Source organism: Mesocricetus auratus, unplaced genomic scaffold (assembly GCF_017639785.1).
Source record: "Mesocricetus auratus isolate SY011 unplaced genomic scaffold, BCM_Maur_2.0 Super-Scaffold_100021, whole genome shotgun sequence".
Lineage (NCBI taxonomy): Eukaryota > Metazoa > Chordata > Mammalia > Rodentia > Cricetidae > Mesocricetus > Mesocricetus auratus.
The window spans coordinates 8161067-8177718 of NW_024429202.1; the positions used below are offsets into that span (position 1 = coordinate 8161067).

The 16652-nt window shown below is 53.0% G+C and overlaps 1 long non-coding RNA gene across 1 annotated transcript; it reads left to right on the forward strand.

Annotated features, from left to right (window-relative positions):
* Positions 1 to 827: 827 nt before the first annotated feature.
* LOC121133295 lies at positions 828 to 4589 on the forward strand. Its single transcript, XR_005870117.1, has 4 exons — positions 828 to 1031; positions 3242 to 3380; positions 3660 to 3820; positions 4004 to 4589. It is a non-coding gene; the product is annotated as an uncharacterized LOC121133295 (long non-coding RNA).
* Positions 4590 to 16652: the final 12063 nt, after the last annotated feature.

The window sequence follows — 16652 nt, forward strand, 5'->3', positions numbered from 1 at the left end:
GTAGTTTTTGGAGACTATTCTGGAACTACCTTTGAAGACCAGGCTGGCCTTGAACTCACAGAGATCCTCCTGCCTCTGCCTCCCGAGTGCTGGGATTAAAGGCGAGTGCCGCCACTGCCTGGCTCCCTCATACATTTTTTAAAGAGTTTTTTTTTATAATTGTGTGTGTGTGAGTGTGTGTCTTCATGTGGGTCTGCGCTTGTGAGTGCAGGTGTATGAGAAAGTCAGAGACATGGAATTCCTTGGAGTTGGAGTTACAGACAATTGTGAGCCTCCATGTGGGTGCTCCTTAACCTCGGAGCCACCTCTACAGCCCTCAAGCATCTTTGTGCCAAGTCAAGAGGATGGCTTTGCACCTGGCTTCCAGAAAGCGGGAACGACAAGAGAAAAAGACACTCGTGGGAGTCCCTGTACCCACCCTCCTTCCCCTGGGGAATGTCTCATTCTTAGCACAGAGGAGGAAGAACATTGCATCGCCTCTCTCCACGTGCTCCCCCTCTGTGTGCTCCCCCTCTATGTGCTCCCCCTCTGTGTGCTCCCCTCTCCCTGTGCTCCCCCTCCGTGTGCTCCCCTCTCCCTGTGCTCCCCTCTCCCTGTGCTCCCCTCTCCCTGTGCTCCCCCTCCCTGTGCTCCCCTCTCCCTGTGCTTCCCCCTCCGTGTGCTCCCCCTCCCTGTGCTCCCCCTCCCTGTGCTCCCCTCTCCCTGTGCTCCCCTCTCCCTGTGCTCCCCCTCTGTGTGCTCCCCCTCCATGTGCTCCCCTCAGCTCCCAAGACCGCCTAGCTCTGACTCACACCTCTCCAAGTCCTTGATCTGGGCCCGCCCTTCCCATGGCCGCAGAACTTGCAGGATTAGTGTTCCTGCCTGCACCCTGTGTTTTGTCTATTGAATATGCTGCCTTTATTTATCTCTAATCCATCTGCCCATTTTATTAATGAGGAATTCTCTGTTGTGAAGATAATCGGTGTTTCCGGCATGACGGCTTTGGGAAAGTGCCAGCTAAGGGCAGAGATGTGACATTTGAATTGGAGCAGGTGAGATTTGCAGGAGCGTGTTTGCAGTATTGGAAAGAGCTGGGTGGGATGCCTGTAATATCACAGATTTGTCAGGGTCTGGGCTCCACGCGGGGGTACCCAGAGTAACCACATGATACAAGTATTCCAGACACATGTGTTCTCACGCACTTTATACTCCCGGTCCAGAGGATCCGACAGGCTAGACCCGGGGAAGTGAGAACGGCTGGTTCAGCCAGGCCCTGCTCAGCTTCTTAACTGGCTCCAGGGTTGTGACTTCCCTCCCAGGCCTTTGCTTTGGAGCTGGGAGCTCATACCACACAGGAGACTCTGATTGTGTTAAGGGCTATACCTGTTAACTGAAACCCCTGGCCAAGGCCATGCACGGTACTTGTTATGGGCAGGTGCTGTGCTGTGACCCAAGTAATGGGGAGCTGATGCGGATTGAGCATCCTCACAGGGAGGTATTTAGAGGTGGGACTGGGGGCGCTGGGAAGGTGGTGGACCTGAGTTCAGGGCCTCAGCTTAGAAAGCTGGGGGTGGCTGTACATTCCTGTAAACCTAGTACTGGGAAGGCAGCTAAGTCAGGGACCCCCAAGTTCAATGAGGACCCTGCCTCAAAAGAATAAATGAAAAGAGGTTGAAGAAGACATTCGATATGAACTTCCGGCCTCCGCACGCTGTGTGTGCACACACACACACACACACACACACACACACACACAGAGGAGATCAGGCAGACTGGACCTCAAGAAGTGGCTGGCTACAGGTGCATTCAGGGACTTCCTTGCAGGGTAATATCACACTGTAGGAGTAGCTCCAGGCTTCAGGCAGCCTTGAGTCTCGTACATTTCGCCTTCAACTCACTTGTAGGATTTATTTTTGCTAGCATAGTTACTTAAATCTGGCTTCAAGCTAGTGTTAAAATTAGCAGGCATTCCCAAAGAGGGTGCCCAGCAGATGGAAGAGGCTCGGAAGCAGGCCGGGAACGGGAGGGAGTCTGCCCAGGAGGCGACATCAGACACAGACCATCCCTGAGGTGGGTGTCCCATGGGTGCTGAGAAGCCACAGCTTCTGGCAGCTTCCAAGGAAGGCCGCAGGACTGGAGCAGCAGATAAAGACGGGGAAGGCCGACGGATTTGGTTCATTGATTCGGAAAGGCACTGGGGACCCGGGTGGCAGAGCTCTCACCTGGCATGCAACAAGGCCTGGCTTGAATCCCCAGCACGGGCCAAACTGGGTGTGGTGACACAAGTCTCTAATGCCAACACAGGGAGATGTAAGAGAATCAGAAGTTCAAGGTCATATTCAGCTACATAACAGCCCAAGTTACGTGAAACACTGGGGGTGGCGGGGGGGGGGGGGTCAGGCAAAAAAGTCATACGAGCTGGTCTTGGCCAGCTCTTTCGTTTTATAGACAAATTGCAGTTCGGAGCAGAAGGTGACTTGTCCCAATCCCACAGCTAACAAACCACAGACCAAGAGCTGAGTGCATGTCTCATGATTTCCAGTTCTTGGTCCCCTCCTGCCTCTGTGCTTACACTGGGGCTGTACCTTGGGCTTCTGTTCCCTGGGTGAGAGGCATGAACGGAGATGGCAGGGATGGACAGGGCTGGAAAAGTGAGGGGTGGGTGAACACCGGCCTCTTTGGCCATCTGCTTCCTATCCTGTTTCTTCTATCTGGTCTCAGTATATTTATCTGTAAAATGGAGCGCTTGGCTCACATAGGCTGGCCAAGGCAGCATGTACCAGACCAGAACATTCTTTCTTGGCCACTGAGACCTCAGAGATGGGACAGAGCCAAAGCCAGGCCCTGGAAAGCCATGGCTCCAAGACCGGGAGGCGCCTGGTCCGGGGTGGAGGTGGGGGCAGAGAGCGGCAGAGTTAGCGCAGTGCCCTCCACCCCAGCTATTTTTACTCCAGAACACTGAACTGCAAGAGGCTAAAAATACCAGCAGCCGGTCCTGAACATCCTTTCCCCCGGGAGGCGGGTGGAGGCTGGCAAGGAGAGGCTGCAGGCGTCCAGCTTTCTCCGTTCTGAGATTGGGCTCCAGGGCATTCAGGAAATGGGCCCTTCCCTCCGAAGAGCACAGAGACAGCCCAAGAGGAAGCCTGCTTTTGTCATTCCCAGAAATCTCAGTCAGACTTGTTTGCACACATCCACATTTAAGCCCAGCATCATGAGTTCACTGCGACTTTGTTTTCTGCTTCTTCCACTGGTTATTTCACAGATACTTTGTGTTTGTCATGTTAATGGCTGCATAGTATTCCATCTCAAGACACTCTCTGTTTCCTACTTGCTGGACATTTGAGGACTCCCAGCTCACCCTTCTTACAAAGAAGACTGCCGTGGACATCTTTGGGCATGTGGTATTTTCCTTCTTATTAATTACTTCTGTAAGATAAGTGCTCGGGCTGGCGGGAAGGCTGTTTCGGTGCTATTTGATGTGGCTTGCCAAATTGCTTCAGAAGTTAGCCAGGGAAGATGTAATATGAAGACACAGCTCATGCCGTGAGCCAGTCAGGGTTCAGGGAAATCGGAGCAGGGAGCCAAGGGCGCTGCCTTTGCTCTCAGGGCCTTCCTTCCCTCCTCCTGTCTCCCTGCCCATTCACCTCGCCCCCTCTCCTTTCGTTATGTCTCCTTTGAAGACCAGGTCTCATGCGTCCCAGATTGGCCTGTAACTCACTGTCTACCTAACGGCGACCTTGAACTCCTGACCCTCTGCCTCCACCGCCTCATGCTGGGACTGCAGGTGTGCTCCGCCGTGCCTGGTTTTACACAGCGTTGGGGACTGAGGGATTCACGTCTGGTAAGCCAACATCCTACCAACTGAGTTACATCCAAGAGCTCTCCCAACTCTCGATTTTCTCCACACGCCTCTCCGGGTCTGCTCACAGTCTCTGAGGGCTTACTTTGTCCCGGTCACTCTGCCAGGCAATTTCCCCACCCATGCCCTGGACTCAAACAAGTCATAATTATCCCTGTTTTGCAGATGAAGAAACTGAGGTGCAAAAAGACTAAAGGTGCAGACAGTAACGTGGGAACCCATCTTGCTTGGCCAGTCCACCTCACTCTACACAGGCTCTCCTGAGGGAAACCAATGCTTCTGAGGAGGGAGACCGCAGAGTCAGAACAGCTGGTCTAACACTTCCTTTCTGTATCTTTGGACTCAAATCGTGAAGAGGGAAAGCCTGACTGGCTCGTCTGAATCAGGGGATAGGGACTCCAGAAGTAAGGGCCCAACGAACCATGATGGGGCAGGAGCAGGTAGGGGAATCCAAGAGGTACAGGACCATGAGGGTTGGTGAGCGACTATAATGGTGTCCCAGCTTGCACTTTGCTAGAAAAATTATGTGAAGGGCAGCTGGAAGGCTCAGGAGCTAAGGGTGGTTGCCACAAAGACTGGCAACCTGAGTTCAGTCCCAGTGGCAAAAAGAGAGAACTCATTCCTGCTATTTGTCCTCTGGTTTCCATACACAAACACGCACACACTCACGCACCCACATGCACACATATACACACACTCATGCACACGCACCCACATGTACACCACACATACACATGCTATACACACAATACCACCCACACATACAAATAAATATATTTTTATATAAAAGCATTTTATTTCTTCACTTAAAAACTTTTGCTTTCTCTACATTTATTTATTTATTGTGTGTGTGTGTGTGTGTGTGTGTGTGTGTGTGTGTGTGTGTGGCTCTCAGGAGGTGGTATTCCCACCTCATTCAGGCAAGGTCAGGTTGCACGTGGCATACTTCAGGCTAGCTGAAGGACAGCATCTGACCCATCGCGTGGCTCCCGGGAACTGAATGCGGGTCTTCAGGCTTGCTTGGCTACCTCGGGGCCATCTTCTGGGTCCTGTTCATTATTTTCCAAGCGCTTCTTCCTGAGACAAGCATAATCATTGATCTTTAAATCTCACGGGTACCAGTGCTGCGTGGGGTGACAGGATTCTGAGGGGGCCGCTGGTGGAGGGAGGATGGAGGCTTACTGATCTTTCTCCTTTGTCCTTTCAGCCTGCGAGGGGGGCTAACTGGCTTCCTATCAATGTTTCTGACATACTACTTGGACTATTGAACTAGACACTGTCCAGCAGGGACCTCTCTACACAGGAGAATCTGAGCTCGCCACCTCCTATGAGGCTCCCCGTTAGAAAGGAACCAACCAATCATTTTCAGGGTGTACTGCCCATCCAATGGACCTCAGCCTGATGCTCTACCCCCCCCCCCCCCCGCTCTTTGTTGCCTGGTGGCTTTACTTTATCCCAGTCCTGGAATGACTGTGCATGCCTTTACTTCAAAGCCCCTGGGACAGAGCTTTTGTGTGCACCTCTCTTTGTAAAAACCTTGCCATCTTTCTTTTAAGGCCTTCTGTCCCCAGACCCTGTGATAACAAAGTACCCCCAACTTTAGCACTAAACAAGGTCCCTTCCATAAAAGGTAGTAAAACTAGGGGGTAGCATGCAACAGGGTGATTGTGTATCTGGTGGAGACACTGAGGGCTCCGGGCGGGGGCAGACGTGTCCTAGGTGTCAGCATTGATGCAGAGACCACAGGCAGCTAGCTGATTCAGCTTTGTTTGACAGCCAGATGGCTTTGCACTGAGCCTACTCTTCCAGCCAGCTGTTGCCAGCTGTAGAGGTGGGTGGAAAAGGTGCTTTCTGAAACCAGGGTCCGGGCTTCTGCCACCCCCCCGTTTTGGCTTCTGCGGTTCAGAGCTGCGTCCCAGCCCCTGGGAGACAGTTTAGATTCAAGGCTTTGGGTAAGAACTGGACTCTTAGATTCTTCTTTGGTACTGTGGTAGCCTCTCATGGGACCCTCTTCCACCAGACCCTGGAGACATTCAGGGCTACCCACGGCCAAGGGAGCCAGTAAAGCCAGGAGCAGTAAGTGGTACTTTCTCTCCGCAAGCCATCTAGCTCCTGGCTGGGCAGCACCCACTAGAGCCCCAGGATCACGAGTCACAGATTAGGGCTGTTTTAATTTTAAAGTCTCTGCTCTTGGTGTAAGGGACATGATCCCTCTTGACTCTCAAGATTGGCAGACATGACGTTCTGGGGCTAGCCCCTTGTTTCCCCAGGTCAGTTCTTCCTTTGTGTTTGTGTTCGTTCTTTATGATAAAGACATTTTTGGTTGGGTGCAAAGCTGCCCACCAAGACCTACATCTTCTTGCTGCTCATGCAGTTAGATGTAGCTGTGACTAGGTCGGGTCAACGGCACAGCTTTTTCTTCCGGCAAGAATGCAAAGGCAAGGTAGGTGCACACAAAATACTGAGACAGGCAGAGCCACAAGACAGAAGGAACCTGGGTTCCTGAGACCTCTAAACTGCCATGTCATTTAATGAAGCCACCTGCTGGCATATTTGTGTGGTCTGTGCAGCCTTCTGTATTTTAGAGTCTCTTTGCAAGGCTCTCAATGAAACGGTCATCCTGGGACCTCCATGGATATTTCTCATTACAGGGGGGACCAGAGACCCTATGTTTTGTTGAATTTTGGTCTTCCCCGTCATAGCCTTCATACCCTTATATGATCACCCTTCACCATGACTCCAGACTTGCCTGTGACTTGCCTAAGCTACATAGTAAGTATGATGGAGGCCGGGCCTTGGGAAGCGCTCTAGCAGTGGTCTTGTCCTCTTGAAGGTCACTTTGCTTTGCTGAGACAGGATCTCAGGTTGTCCAGGCTGGCTGTGGACTTCCTCCTGGCTCCACCTCCCAAGTGCCAGCATCGCAGGCCTGTGCCACCACCCTGCATGGTACGTGGTGCAGAGGAGCAACCTTCCAGCTCTGTCAGTGGGAAGCAATACCCTCCTAACTGGGCTGCTCCCCAGCTCATCCCTTAGAATTCCACTCTGGGATATTTCTTCTCCACACCAAGGGTCGGTCTTGAGCAGCCCAGGCACAAGAGGCCATGTCAGAGAGAATGGAGACTCGGCCCCTGCCTGTACCTAACCATGCCAGCCCGAGAGTGAAGCAATTTACAAATGTACCTTCCAGTGTGAGGCCTTATGGAGCAAAGCCAGGCTGTTGTCCTTGCCACATCCTGTCCAAATTACAGACGTACAATCAATTAAATAATTACTGCTTGAAGCTACTAGCTTTGGGGGTGGCTTAGCACCGCCTGGAAGACACCACGGTGCTTTTCCTACATCAAGCAGCCTTCCTCACCACACCTAAAACACCACAAAGGGGCCCAGGGATGCTCTGGGAGGTCTTGGGAAGTCATAGCCTCTCTTCAGAAACTCAGTGACCGCCTCAGTGCCTGCCAGGTGGTCCTGTCTGGATTTAGTGCTTAGAGCTGTAGCTACAAGTGCAGTTATGGGTTCCAGGGACCGTGCCTGCTAATGTAGCCGAGATGTTGTGCCCTTTAAATGGGGTTTGAGGACTGCGATGAATCCCACGACTCACATGAACATGACTGCAGGTGAGTGAATAAGTGAATTAGATGAATAAATGCAGAGTGGGCCAAGAGCAGTTTGCTGGATCTAAGAAGAGGTCAAAGTGAGGTCTGGAGAGGGATTGAGAATCAGTCACAAAACCAAGGTCTAATGAAAGATTGCTTTGGGAATATTTTAACCCATTTAAATATAATTATAGCAGTTAACATTTACTGAGTTCTTACTATGTGCCAGGGGTGGTGTGAAGTGTTTATGTAAATTACTGCCTTAGTCATCTCAGCAACCCTGGGAAGGAGATATTGAAACTTTTATCTAGTTTTATGACCGTGTAAATAAAGGCCCAGAAAGGTTAGGTAACTTGCCTGAGTGGGCACGGTGATCTGAATCTGGGAAGTCTGGAGTTGGCACCCCCAGGGAGCTGCTGCCATGCTCAGAGAGGTGACAGGAGCTCCATTCCCCACTCTTAGAGAGAGCCAAGGCCTGGCATGCTGTAGGATACAAGGCCTACCCTGAGTTTACCACAAGCTCCTAGAGGCCAGACCGGGGAAATCCTGTGCCAGAAGAGAAGGAGTAGGAGATGGGAGGGGAGTCTGGGGTCTGCAGACCAGGCAACTAGACTTACAGATGAGGATGCCCTGTCTGCCTGAGTACCCTCGCCAGGAGCTCTCACTCTGCTCAGGAATGAGCCTGGCCCACTCACACGCGTCCCTAATGCCAGGTTCCAAGAAAGCCACCTAAATACCTGGTATTTGAGATGTAAAGAGACCGGCTCCCTGTACTTAGGGCTGCACTAACTTTTCCAATTATAGCGCCCTATTTTCCAGAGTCTAAAATGGACATATGTTATAACTGTCTTGGGCCCCAAGGTTTCAGAAACACCCTTAAGGCTCCTGAAATACAATCATATATTTTAGACTAATTCCTAAAGGGCCGAGCGGGGTTATCCATGACATCCGCCAGCAGGATGGAGATCTGGTCTTTGTTTGCAAATGAGCCTGGAGCCTGGGTCTTCTGCAGGAACCAGTTCTTAGCCTGGCTGGGCAGAGAGGCTCAGACTGAGGTGGGAATGGGAAAAGACACAGCCTGCCCCAGAAAACCCCAGTCTGAGGTAGACATGGCCTGTCCCCGGGAGCTAACGTCTGAGGTAGACATGGCCTGTCCCCAGGAGCTAAAGTCTGAGGTAGACATGGCCTGTCCCCAGGAGCTAAAGTCTGAGGTAGACATGGCCTGTCCCCAGAGAGCCCCAGTCTGAGGTAGACATGGCCTGTCCCCAGAGAGCCCCAGTCTAAGGTAGACATGGCCTGTCCCCAGGAGCTAAAGTCTGAGGTAGATATGGCCTGTCCCCAGAGAGCCCCAGTCTGAGGTAGACAGGGCTTGTCTCCAGGGAGTTCCAGTATGAAGGAGACATGACCAGTCATCAGGACACTCTAGGTAGACAGTGGTAAGAGTGGACTCAAAAACCCAGCAGAAGGCCTGCAACAGCTGGGCAGACTTTGCTTCCATGGGATCTGTTGCCCCTGGGTGGGCAGGTGCATGTGGAAGCCACCTGTAGGGCTAGAGTGTCACCTGCAGGCAGTGTACGTTGGTGGGGACGATGGAGCTGAGATGAGAAGGCTTGCTGGAACCACTGTGTGGCTTCCTGCAGGCTGGCCAGGGCATTTGCTCTGAAACCCAACCGTGGTTATTAAACATTGATCTCGCAGGGTGATGGGCTTTTCTGGTTGTAGCATTTGGCCTGTGGACATGTGAGTAAATGAGCTAGAACTAATCCTGTAGCTAAACTGCGAGGCTTTCAGGAAAGCACACGCCTCACTTGCCTAATAGCTCCGTGGGGGAGATGAGTTATAAAGTGTCAGCCCTTAAACGGCCCTTTTCCTGTGACAGGGAAGCAGCTGTCTTGGAAGCCTCGACTCTTGACACTTGTGAAAAACAGCAGAGCCAACCATGGTGCTCATAGACCAACAGCAATTATTGAGAGAGGGAGGAGTCCCACATAGAGGAGAAAGAGCTCTGGCTGCATCCGGAGAGCTGAGTTTAATTCTGCTTAGTCCTTAATTAGCTGATCATCACCTCAGAAATGGAGTAACATATCCTGTCACCATAGAGACAGCCTGGAAGAGAAGATAAGGAGTCCTGGTTCAAGGGAAACACAACCTGTCCTCAGAGGGTCCCAGTGTGAGGGGACATGGCCTGTCCTCAGGGTCCCCCAGTGTGAGGGGACATGGCTGTCCTCAGGGGCTCCCAGTGTGAGGGCATGGCCTGTCCTCAGGGTCCCAGTGTGAGGGGACATGGCTGTCCTCAGAGGGTCCCAGTGTGAGGGCATGGCCTGTCCTCAGGGTCCCAGTGTGAGGGGACATGGCTGTCCTCAGAGGGTCCCAGTGTGAGGGGACATGGCTGTCCTCAGGGTCCCAGTGTGAGGGACATGGCTGTCCTCAGGGTCCCCCAGTGTGAGGGGACATGGCTGTCCTCAGAGTGTCCCAGTGTGAGGGGACATGGCCTGTCCTCAGAGTGTCCCAGTGTGAGGGGACATGGCTGTCCTCAGGGTCCCAGTGTGAGGGACATGGCTGTCCTCAGGGTCCCCCAGTGTGAGGGACATGGCTGTCCTCAGGGTCCCAGTGTGAGGGGACATGGCTGTCCTCAGGGTCCCAGTGTGAGGGGACATGGCTGTCCTCAGAGGGTCCCAGTGTGAGGGGACATGGCTGTCCTCAGGGTCCCAGTGTGAGGGGACATGGCTGTCCTCAGAGGGTCCCAGTGTGAGGGGACATGGCTGTCCTCAGGGTCCCAGTGTGAGGGACATGGCTGTCCTCAGGGTCCCAGTGTGAGGGGACATGGCTGTCCTCAGGGGCTCCCAGTGTGAGGGGACATGGCTGTCCTCAGAGTGTCCCAGTGTGAGGGGACATGGCTGTCCTCAGAGTGTCCCAGTGTGAGGGACATGGCTGTCCTCAGGGTCCCCCAGCGTGAGGGGACATGGCTGTCCTCAGGGTCCCAGTGTGAGGGGGCATGGCCTGTCCTCAGGGTCCCCCAGTGTGAGGGACATGGCTGTCCTCAGAGGATCCCAGTGTGAGGGGCATGGCTGTCCTCAGAGTATCCCAGTGTGAGGGACATGGCTGTCCTCAGGGTCCCCCAGTGTGAGGGGACATGGCTGTCCTCAGGGTCCCAGTGTGAGGGGACATGGCCTGTCCTCAGGGTCCCAGTGTGAGGGCATGGCCTGTCCTCAGGGGCTCCCAGTGTGAGGGGCATGGCCTGTCCTCAGGGTCCCAGTGTGAGGGCATGGCCTGTCCTCAGGGGCTCCCAGTGTGAGGGGACATGGCTGTCCTCAGGGTCCCCCAGTGTGAGGGGACATGGCTGTCCTCAGGGTCCCAGTGTGAGGGGCATGGCTGTCCTCAGGGGCCCCCAGTGTGAGGGGACATGGCTGTCCTCAGAGTGTCCCAGTGTGAGGGGACATGGCTGTCCTCAGAGGGTCCCAGTGTGAGGGGACATGGCTGTCCTCAGAGGGTCCCAGTGTGAGGGACATGGCTGTCCTCAGGGTCCCAGTGTGAGGGGACATGGCTGTCCTCAGAGGGTCCCAGTGTGAGGGGACATGGCTGTCCTCAGGGTCCCCCAGTGTGAGGGGCATGGCTGTCCTCAGAGTGTCCCAGTGTGAGGGGACATGGCTGTCCTCAGAGTGTCCCAGTGTGAGGGGACATGGCTGTCCTCAGAGGGTCCCAGTGTGAGGGGACATGGCTGTCCTCAGAGGGTCCCAGTGTGAGGGGACATGGCTGTCCTCAGAGGGTCCCAGTGTGAGGGGACATGGCTGTCCTCAGAGGGTCCCAGTGTGAGGGGACATGGCTGTCCTCAGAGGGTCCCAGTTTGAGGGGACATGGCTGTCCTCAGGGTCCCCCAGTGTGAGGGGCATGGCTGTCCTCAGAGGGTCCCAGTGTGAGGGACATGGCTGTCCTCAGGGTCCCAGTGTGAGGGGACATGGCTGTCCTCAGAGGGTCCCAGTGTGAGGGGACATGGCTGTCCTCAGGGTCCCCCAGTGTGAGGGGCATGGCTGTCCTCAGAGGGTCCCAGTGTGAGGGACATGGCTGTCCTCAGGGTCCCAGTGTGAGGGGACATGGCTGTCCTCAGAGGGTCCCAGTGTGAGGGGACATGGCTGTCCTCAGGGTCCCAGTGTGAGGGGACATGGCTGTCCTCAGAGGGTCCCAGTGTGAGGGGACATGGCTGTCCTCAGAGGGTCCCAGTGTGAGGGGACATGGCTGTCCTCAGAGGGTCCCAGTGTGAGGGGACATGGCTGTCCTCAGAGGGTCCCAGTGTGAGGGGACATGGCTGTCCTCAGGGTCCCCCAGTGTGAGGGGCATGGCTGTCCTCAGAGTGTCCCAGTGTGAGGGGACATGGCTGTCCTCAGAGGGTCCCAGTGTGAGGGCACATGGCTGTCCTCAGGGTCCCAGTGTGAGGGGACATGGCTGTCCTCAGAGGGTCCCAGTGTGAGAGGCATGGCCTGTCCTCAGGGTCCCCCAGCGTGAGGGGACATGGCTGTCCTCAGAGGGTCCCAGTGTGAGAGGCATGGCCTGTCCTCAGGGTCCCAGTGTGAGGGCACATGGCTGTCCTCAGGGACTCTGGACGCCTGGTCAGCAATGTCAACCACTTATCTTGTGGGAGTCTTGCAGGTCAGAACCGGCCTGGGGCGCCCAGGCTCCATGAAGGGCTGCACTCTGGGGACTGGAGTGTGTTGGCCTGACCATGCAGCGAAGGCTAGGAAAGGGGCCCGTTTGTGCCTGCAAACTCTGCCTCCCGTACCTGCGGCTTTGTTTCTAGAACAATCCGCTAGACTTCCCACCTCTTGGGAGCAGGGATACCCGTCTACCTTCTGCACTGCTGCAGCCCAAGAGCTCAAGGCCAGGCCTGGTAGCTCAAAGCACTGCTCGGTTTGTTAGAGTCCAATTTTATTCTCATCGCCAAAAAATCTTTGCAAACCACTCCTCCTTCAGGCAGCCACTCAAAAGCCCGACTATAAATTCATTTACTCATAGAATACAAATCCCGACTGGCTATGGGGGGAGGCAATGAATTTAGAGGGCGATTACTATGTAACAAATCTTATGTGAGTTTCTTGCTGACACGGGGTTGGAGGAGCCTGGCCTGTCTGTGCCTTCTGAGGTCTGCCCTTACAGGCAGGGAGCACCTCGCTCATCTCCCTAACATTATATGGCTTCCTTTCAGATAGGTCCTGTTTTATAAATGAGAAGGCTGAGGCCCAGAAATCACACAGCATACCTGGACACATTCTAGGAATTGCAGAGCTGAGATTTGAACTCAAGTCCAACTCCACCCCCCATTTTTTCTGAATTCTATGCAATCTTTTTTCTAGCTAGTTTGGGGACTGAAAAGGTAACTCCCCCAAATGTTTGTGTGTACCCCAGGAAGCCTAGTTCCCGTCGTGCAGGAGAGCGTCAGACCTGATGGCAGCCCTCTATGTAATGTCACCGCCTTCCCGACAAGCAGGGAATTTCTCAGCAAAGCAAGTGTCTGCCACACTGGCCCAGCTGCCTGGAATAGTCCCTGTCAGCATTCAGAGTGTACGGCCATGCACAATTTCCCGGAGCTGGAAAGTCCTAGAAGGCATCGAATTGGGCGGGCCGTCACATCTGCTGCAAAGCTCCTAACAGAGGGCTGTTGGTGTCACCCAGGCCTCACTGACTAATGGGGAAGGGGCTCCAGTAGATTCTTTGGTGTTGGCCTGGCAGGGGTCAGCCTCCAGCAGAGCTGCCTATAGGAGTTGAGGCGTCCTTCTCACAGTTACTGCTCCCGGTTGTGGGTTGTGTCCTGTCTCTCTTCCATTACAATCGTCTCTGAGGAGGCACAGGGCAGAAGTTACTCTTTCTTGGGTGTGTTGATGTTGGTGTGTGTGTGTGCGCGCATGTGGCTTTGCTGCTCTCCACCTGGAGAGAGAGAGAGAGAGAGAGAGAGAGAGAGAGAGAGAGAGAGAGAGAGAGAGAGAGAGAGAGAGAGAGAGGGAGAGAGGGAGAGAGGGAGAGAGAGAGAGTCTCTCACTGAGGCCTGGATCTCACTGATTTGGCTAGACTTGCTGGCTGATGGGTGAGCCCTCAGGATCCTCCTGACTCTATGTCCCCAGCCTTGGGATTACAGGTGCATGTCACTGTGCTCAGCATTTTACTAGGAGGCTGTGGGCCCAGGTATAGACGCTGGCACTTATCCCCCTCCCTGTGCAAGAGAGATGAGGGTTAGAGCTTGGAGAAGTCATGCACGCTGCCCAAGGTCACTCAAAGCCTCCAAAGTCAGCTAAGATCTGAATCTAGAGCTGTCAGCTCCAAAGCCAACTCATCCAAGTTTGCTGAATTGTTTAAAAACACGCTGACTTTATCATAAAGTTATGAAAAATGATCCAGGTCTCCCTATCCAGCTACAACTCTGTGTACCCAGAGCGTCTCCAGGAGGAAGGCAAGGGCCTAGCTACCCCTGGGAAGGCCTCCAGGAGAGGACACAACCAGGAGGAGGCATGCTGTTCACTGTGGTCTCCAATCCCTGCTTGGCCTTTCTTTATTTCTTTTTCAAAATGTGTATGAGTACACATGTGTATCCACGTATGCATGAGTATATATGTGTGTATATCCATGTATGCATGAGTACGCATGTGCATCCATGTATTTATGAGTATGCATGTGTATCCGTGTATGCATGAGTATATATGTGCATGTGTATCCATGTATGCAAGAGTATATATGTGCGTGTGTATCCATGTATGCATGAGTATATATGTGCATGTGTATCCATGTATGCATGAGTATATATGTGCATGTGTATCCATGTATGCATGAGTATATATGTGCATGTGTATCCATGTATGCATGAGTATATATGTGCATGTGTATCCATGTATACATGAGTATATATGTGCATGTGTATCCATGTATACATGAGTATATATGAGCATGTGTACCCATGTATACATGAGTATATGAGTGCAGGCATGTGGCTTCTCTTATTTCTATGCACTCCAGCGACTCTCCTGTGTCCGCCTCCCATCTTGCTGCCGGAGTTCAGGGATTACAGATGTTAACCCCTCTCAGTTGGCCTTTACTTGGCTTCTGGAGACTGAACTTGAGTTGCCAGGCTTGTGTGAATAGTGCTGAGCCATCTCTCCAGCCCTAAAAATAAATTTTAAATTAACAGAAGTATAGTTTCCAAGAGCCTATACCAAACTTCCTGTGAGTCAGCATCCATCCCCTTGGTGGAGCCTTGGAGATTATGTTAACATGAATCCCAGGAGGGGTTCAGAGTCTCCTAACCATAGCCTCCTGGAGGTAGGACCCACTCTGGTCTCTTCTGACTTGATCAGGTCTCAGCTCCAGCAGCCCCATGAGGGTCGGAGACTGCCTTGCCAGTGGCTGGCCTCCCCTTTTTAGTTCTCTCCAAGGACCTAGCTGTCTTGATGCTAACCTTGCCAGCAAGCCTGAAGCACAAGAATCTCAGACCTGTGCTCAGACGCCCGGCAGCTGCAGGTCACACCCGCTCAGCTCTCTTCGTGGACACCAGGACCTTCTCTTTGCTTTCCGTTCAGGCCCCAGAGCCTGTGTTCTCCAAGGTCAGCCATGTCTACATTGCTATTGTCCCTTAGACAACATGGTGGTGTCCAATCACACAGTTCCAAGCTTGTCATTGTCGCTTTGGGCTGCAGCTCAGGGCTCTGCTATCCCCCTGCGGCAGTACATAGAGTTTCTCTGTGTGTTTCCCTGGGTGCTGGCAGAGAGCTGGCCAGCATGAGGACATCTGCAGCCAGACCACCTGGGATCTGGGCCTGGCTCCATTACCCTTAGCCGTGTGACCTAGGGCACGCTGGTATGCTCCAGCAGGAGGACTGTGGAAGGAGTTGGGACATGTGAGGCTTTGAGAATAATGTTTGGTCTGTGGGGAGTACACAGTGGGTGTTCTGGGTAATGTCACTCTCATTAGCATCCCAGCAGAGAGATTGATAAGGGATATTATCCAGTGTCCTAGGTTCTGGAGTTGTACAATTTGGCTTCTAGTTTCTACATTCCAGTTTCTGGCTCTTTCATTAACCTCTCAAAACCCATTTCCTTCCTTCTTTCATTCTGCTTTCCTTCCTTGTTCCTGTGTGTGTGTGTGTGTGTGTGTGTGTGTGTGTGTGTGTCAGATATATGCATTTTGTACATGTATGTGTGTGTGTTTGTGTGTGTGGTATGTGCATTTTGTACATGTGTGTGTTTATGCGTGTGTGTTTGTGTGTGTGGCATATGCATTTTGTACATGTGTGTGTTTATGTGTGTGTGTTTTTATGTGTATGTGTATGTGTATATGCATTTTGTATGTGTAGGTGTGAGGAGGCCAGAGGTTGGTGTTTGGGGTGCTGTTCTGGCTAGTCTTATGTTAACTGACACAGCAGGGAACCTCGATGGAGAAAATGCCAGACTGGCCAGTGGACAAGCTTGTAGGACATTTTCTTGATTGATGACTGATGGGGGAGGGTCAGCTCACTGTGGGTGGTGCCATCCCTGGGCTGGGGGTCCTGTTTCTATAAGAAAGCAGGCTGAGCAAGCCATGAGGAGCAAGCCAGACAGTAAACACACCCCTCCCTCTATGGCTTCTGCTTCCGTCTGTGGCTCCAGCTCCTACCTGACTTCCCTCTGTGATGGAATGGCCTGAGAGCCGGAAGCTGAAACAAACCTTCCTCTCCTGTGTTTTGTCACAGCACTAGGAACCCTAGCTAAGATAGATGTCTTCCACCACTGTTTTCCAGTTGTTGTTGTTTTTTTTTTTTTTTTTTTGAGACAGAGTCTCTCACTGAACCAGGAACTCACCAGTTTGGTTAGGCTAGATGTCTAGTGAGTGCAAGCAGCTCTCCTGCCCTACCCCCCACACTGGGGTTATAGATGTATGCCTGTCCAGCACTGGGATTACAGGTGTATGCCTGGGTCTCTGGCTTTTCACGCGGGTGCTACAGATCGGAACTCGGGTCCCCAAGTTTGCACTGCAAACTTATGCTTCAGCTTCCTAAGTGCCAAGATTACAGTTATGTGCCACCATGCTTGGCTCATCTGTAAGTGGGAACGTCTCCCACTACACAGGAAGGCTGAGAATGGGGCGTGGTATCAAACAGATGCTCAACAAATACCCACAGCATGAACGAGGGCGTGAGGGCAGGGCGAGAGAAGCCCGATGGGTTATAGCAGGGTCTGATGGTCAAGAGAGCATAGCAGGGTCTGAT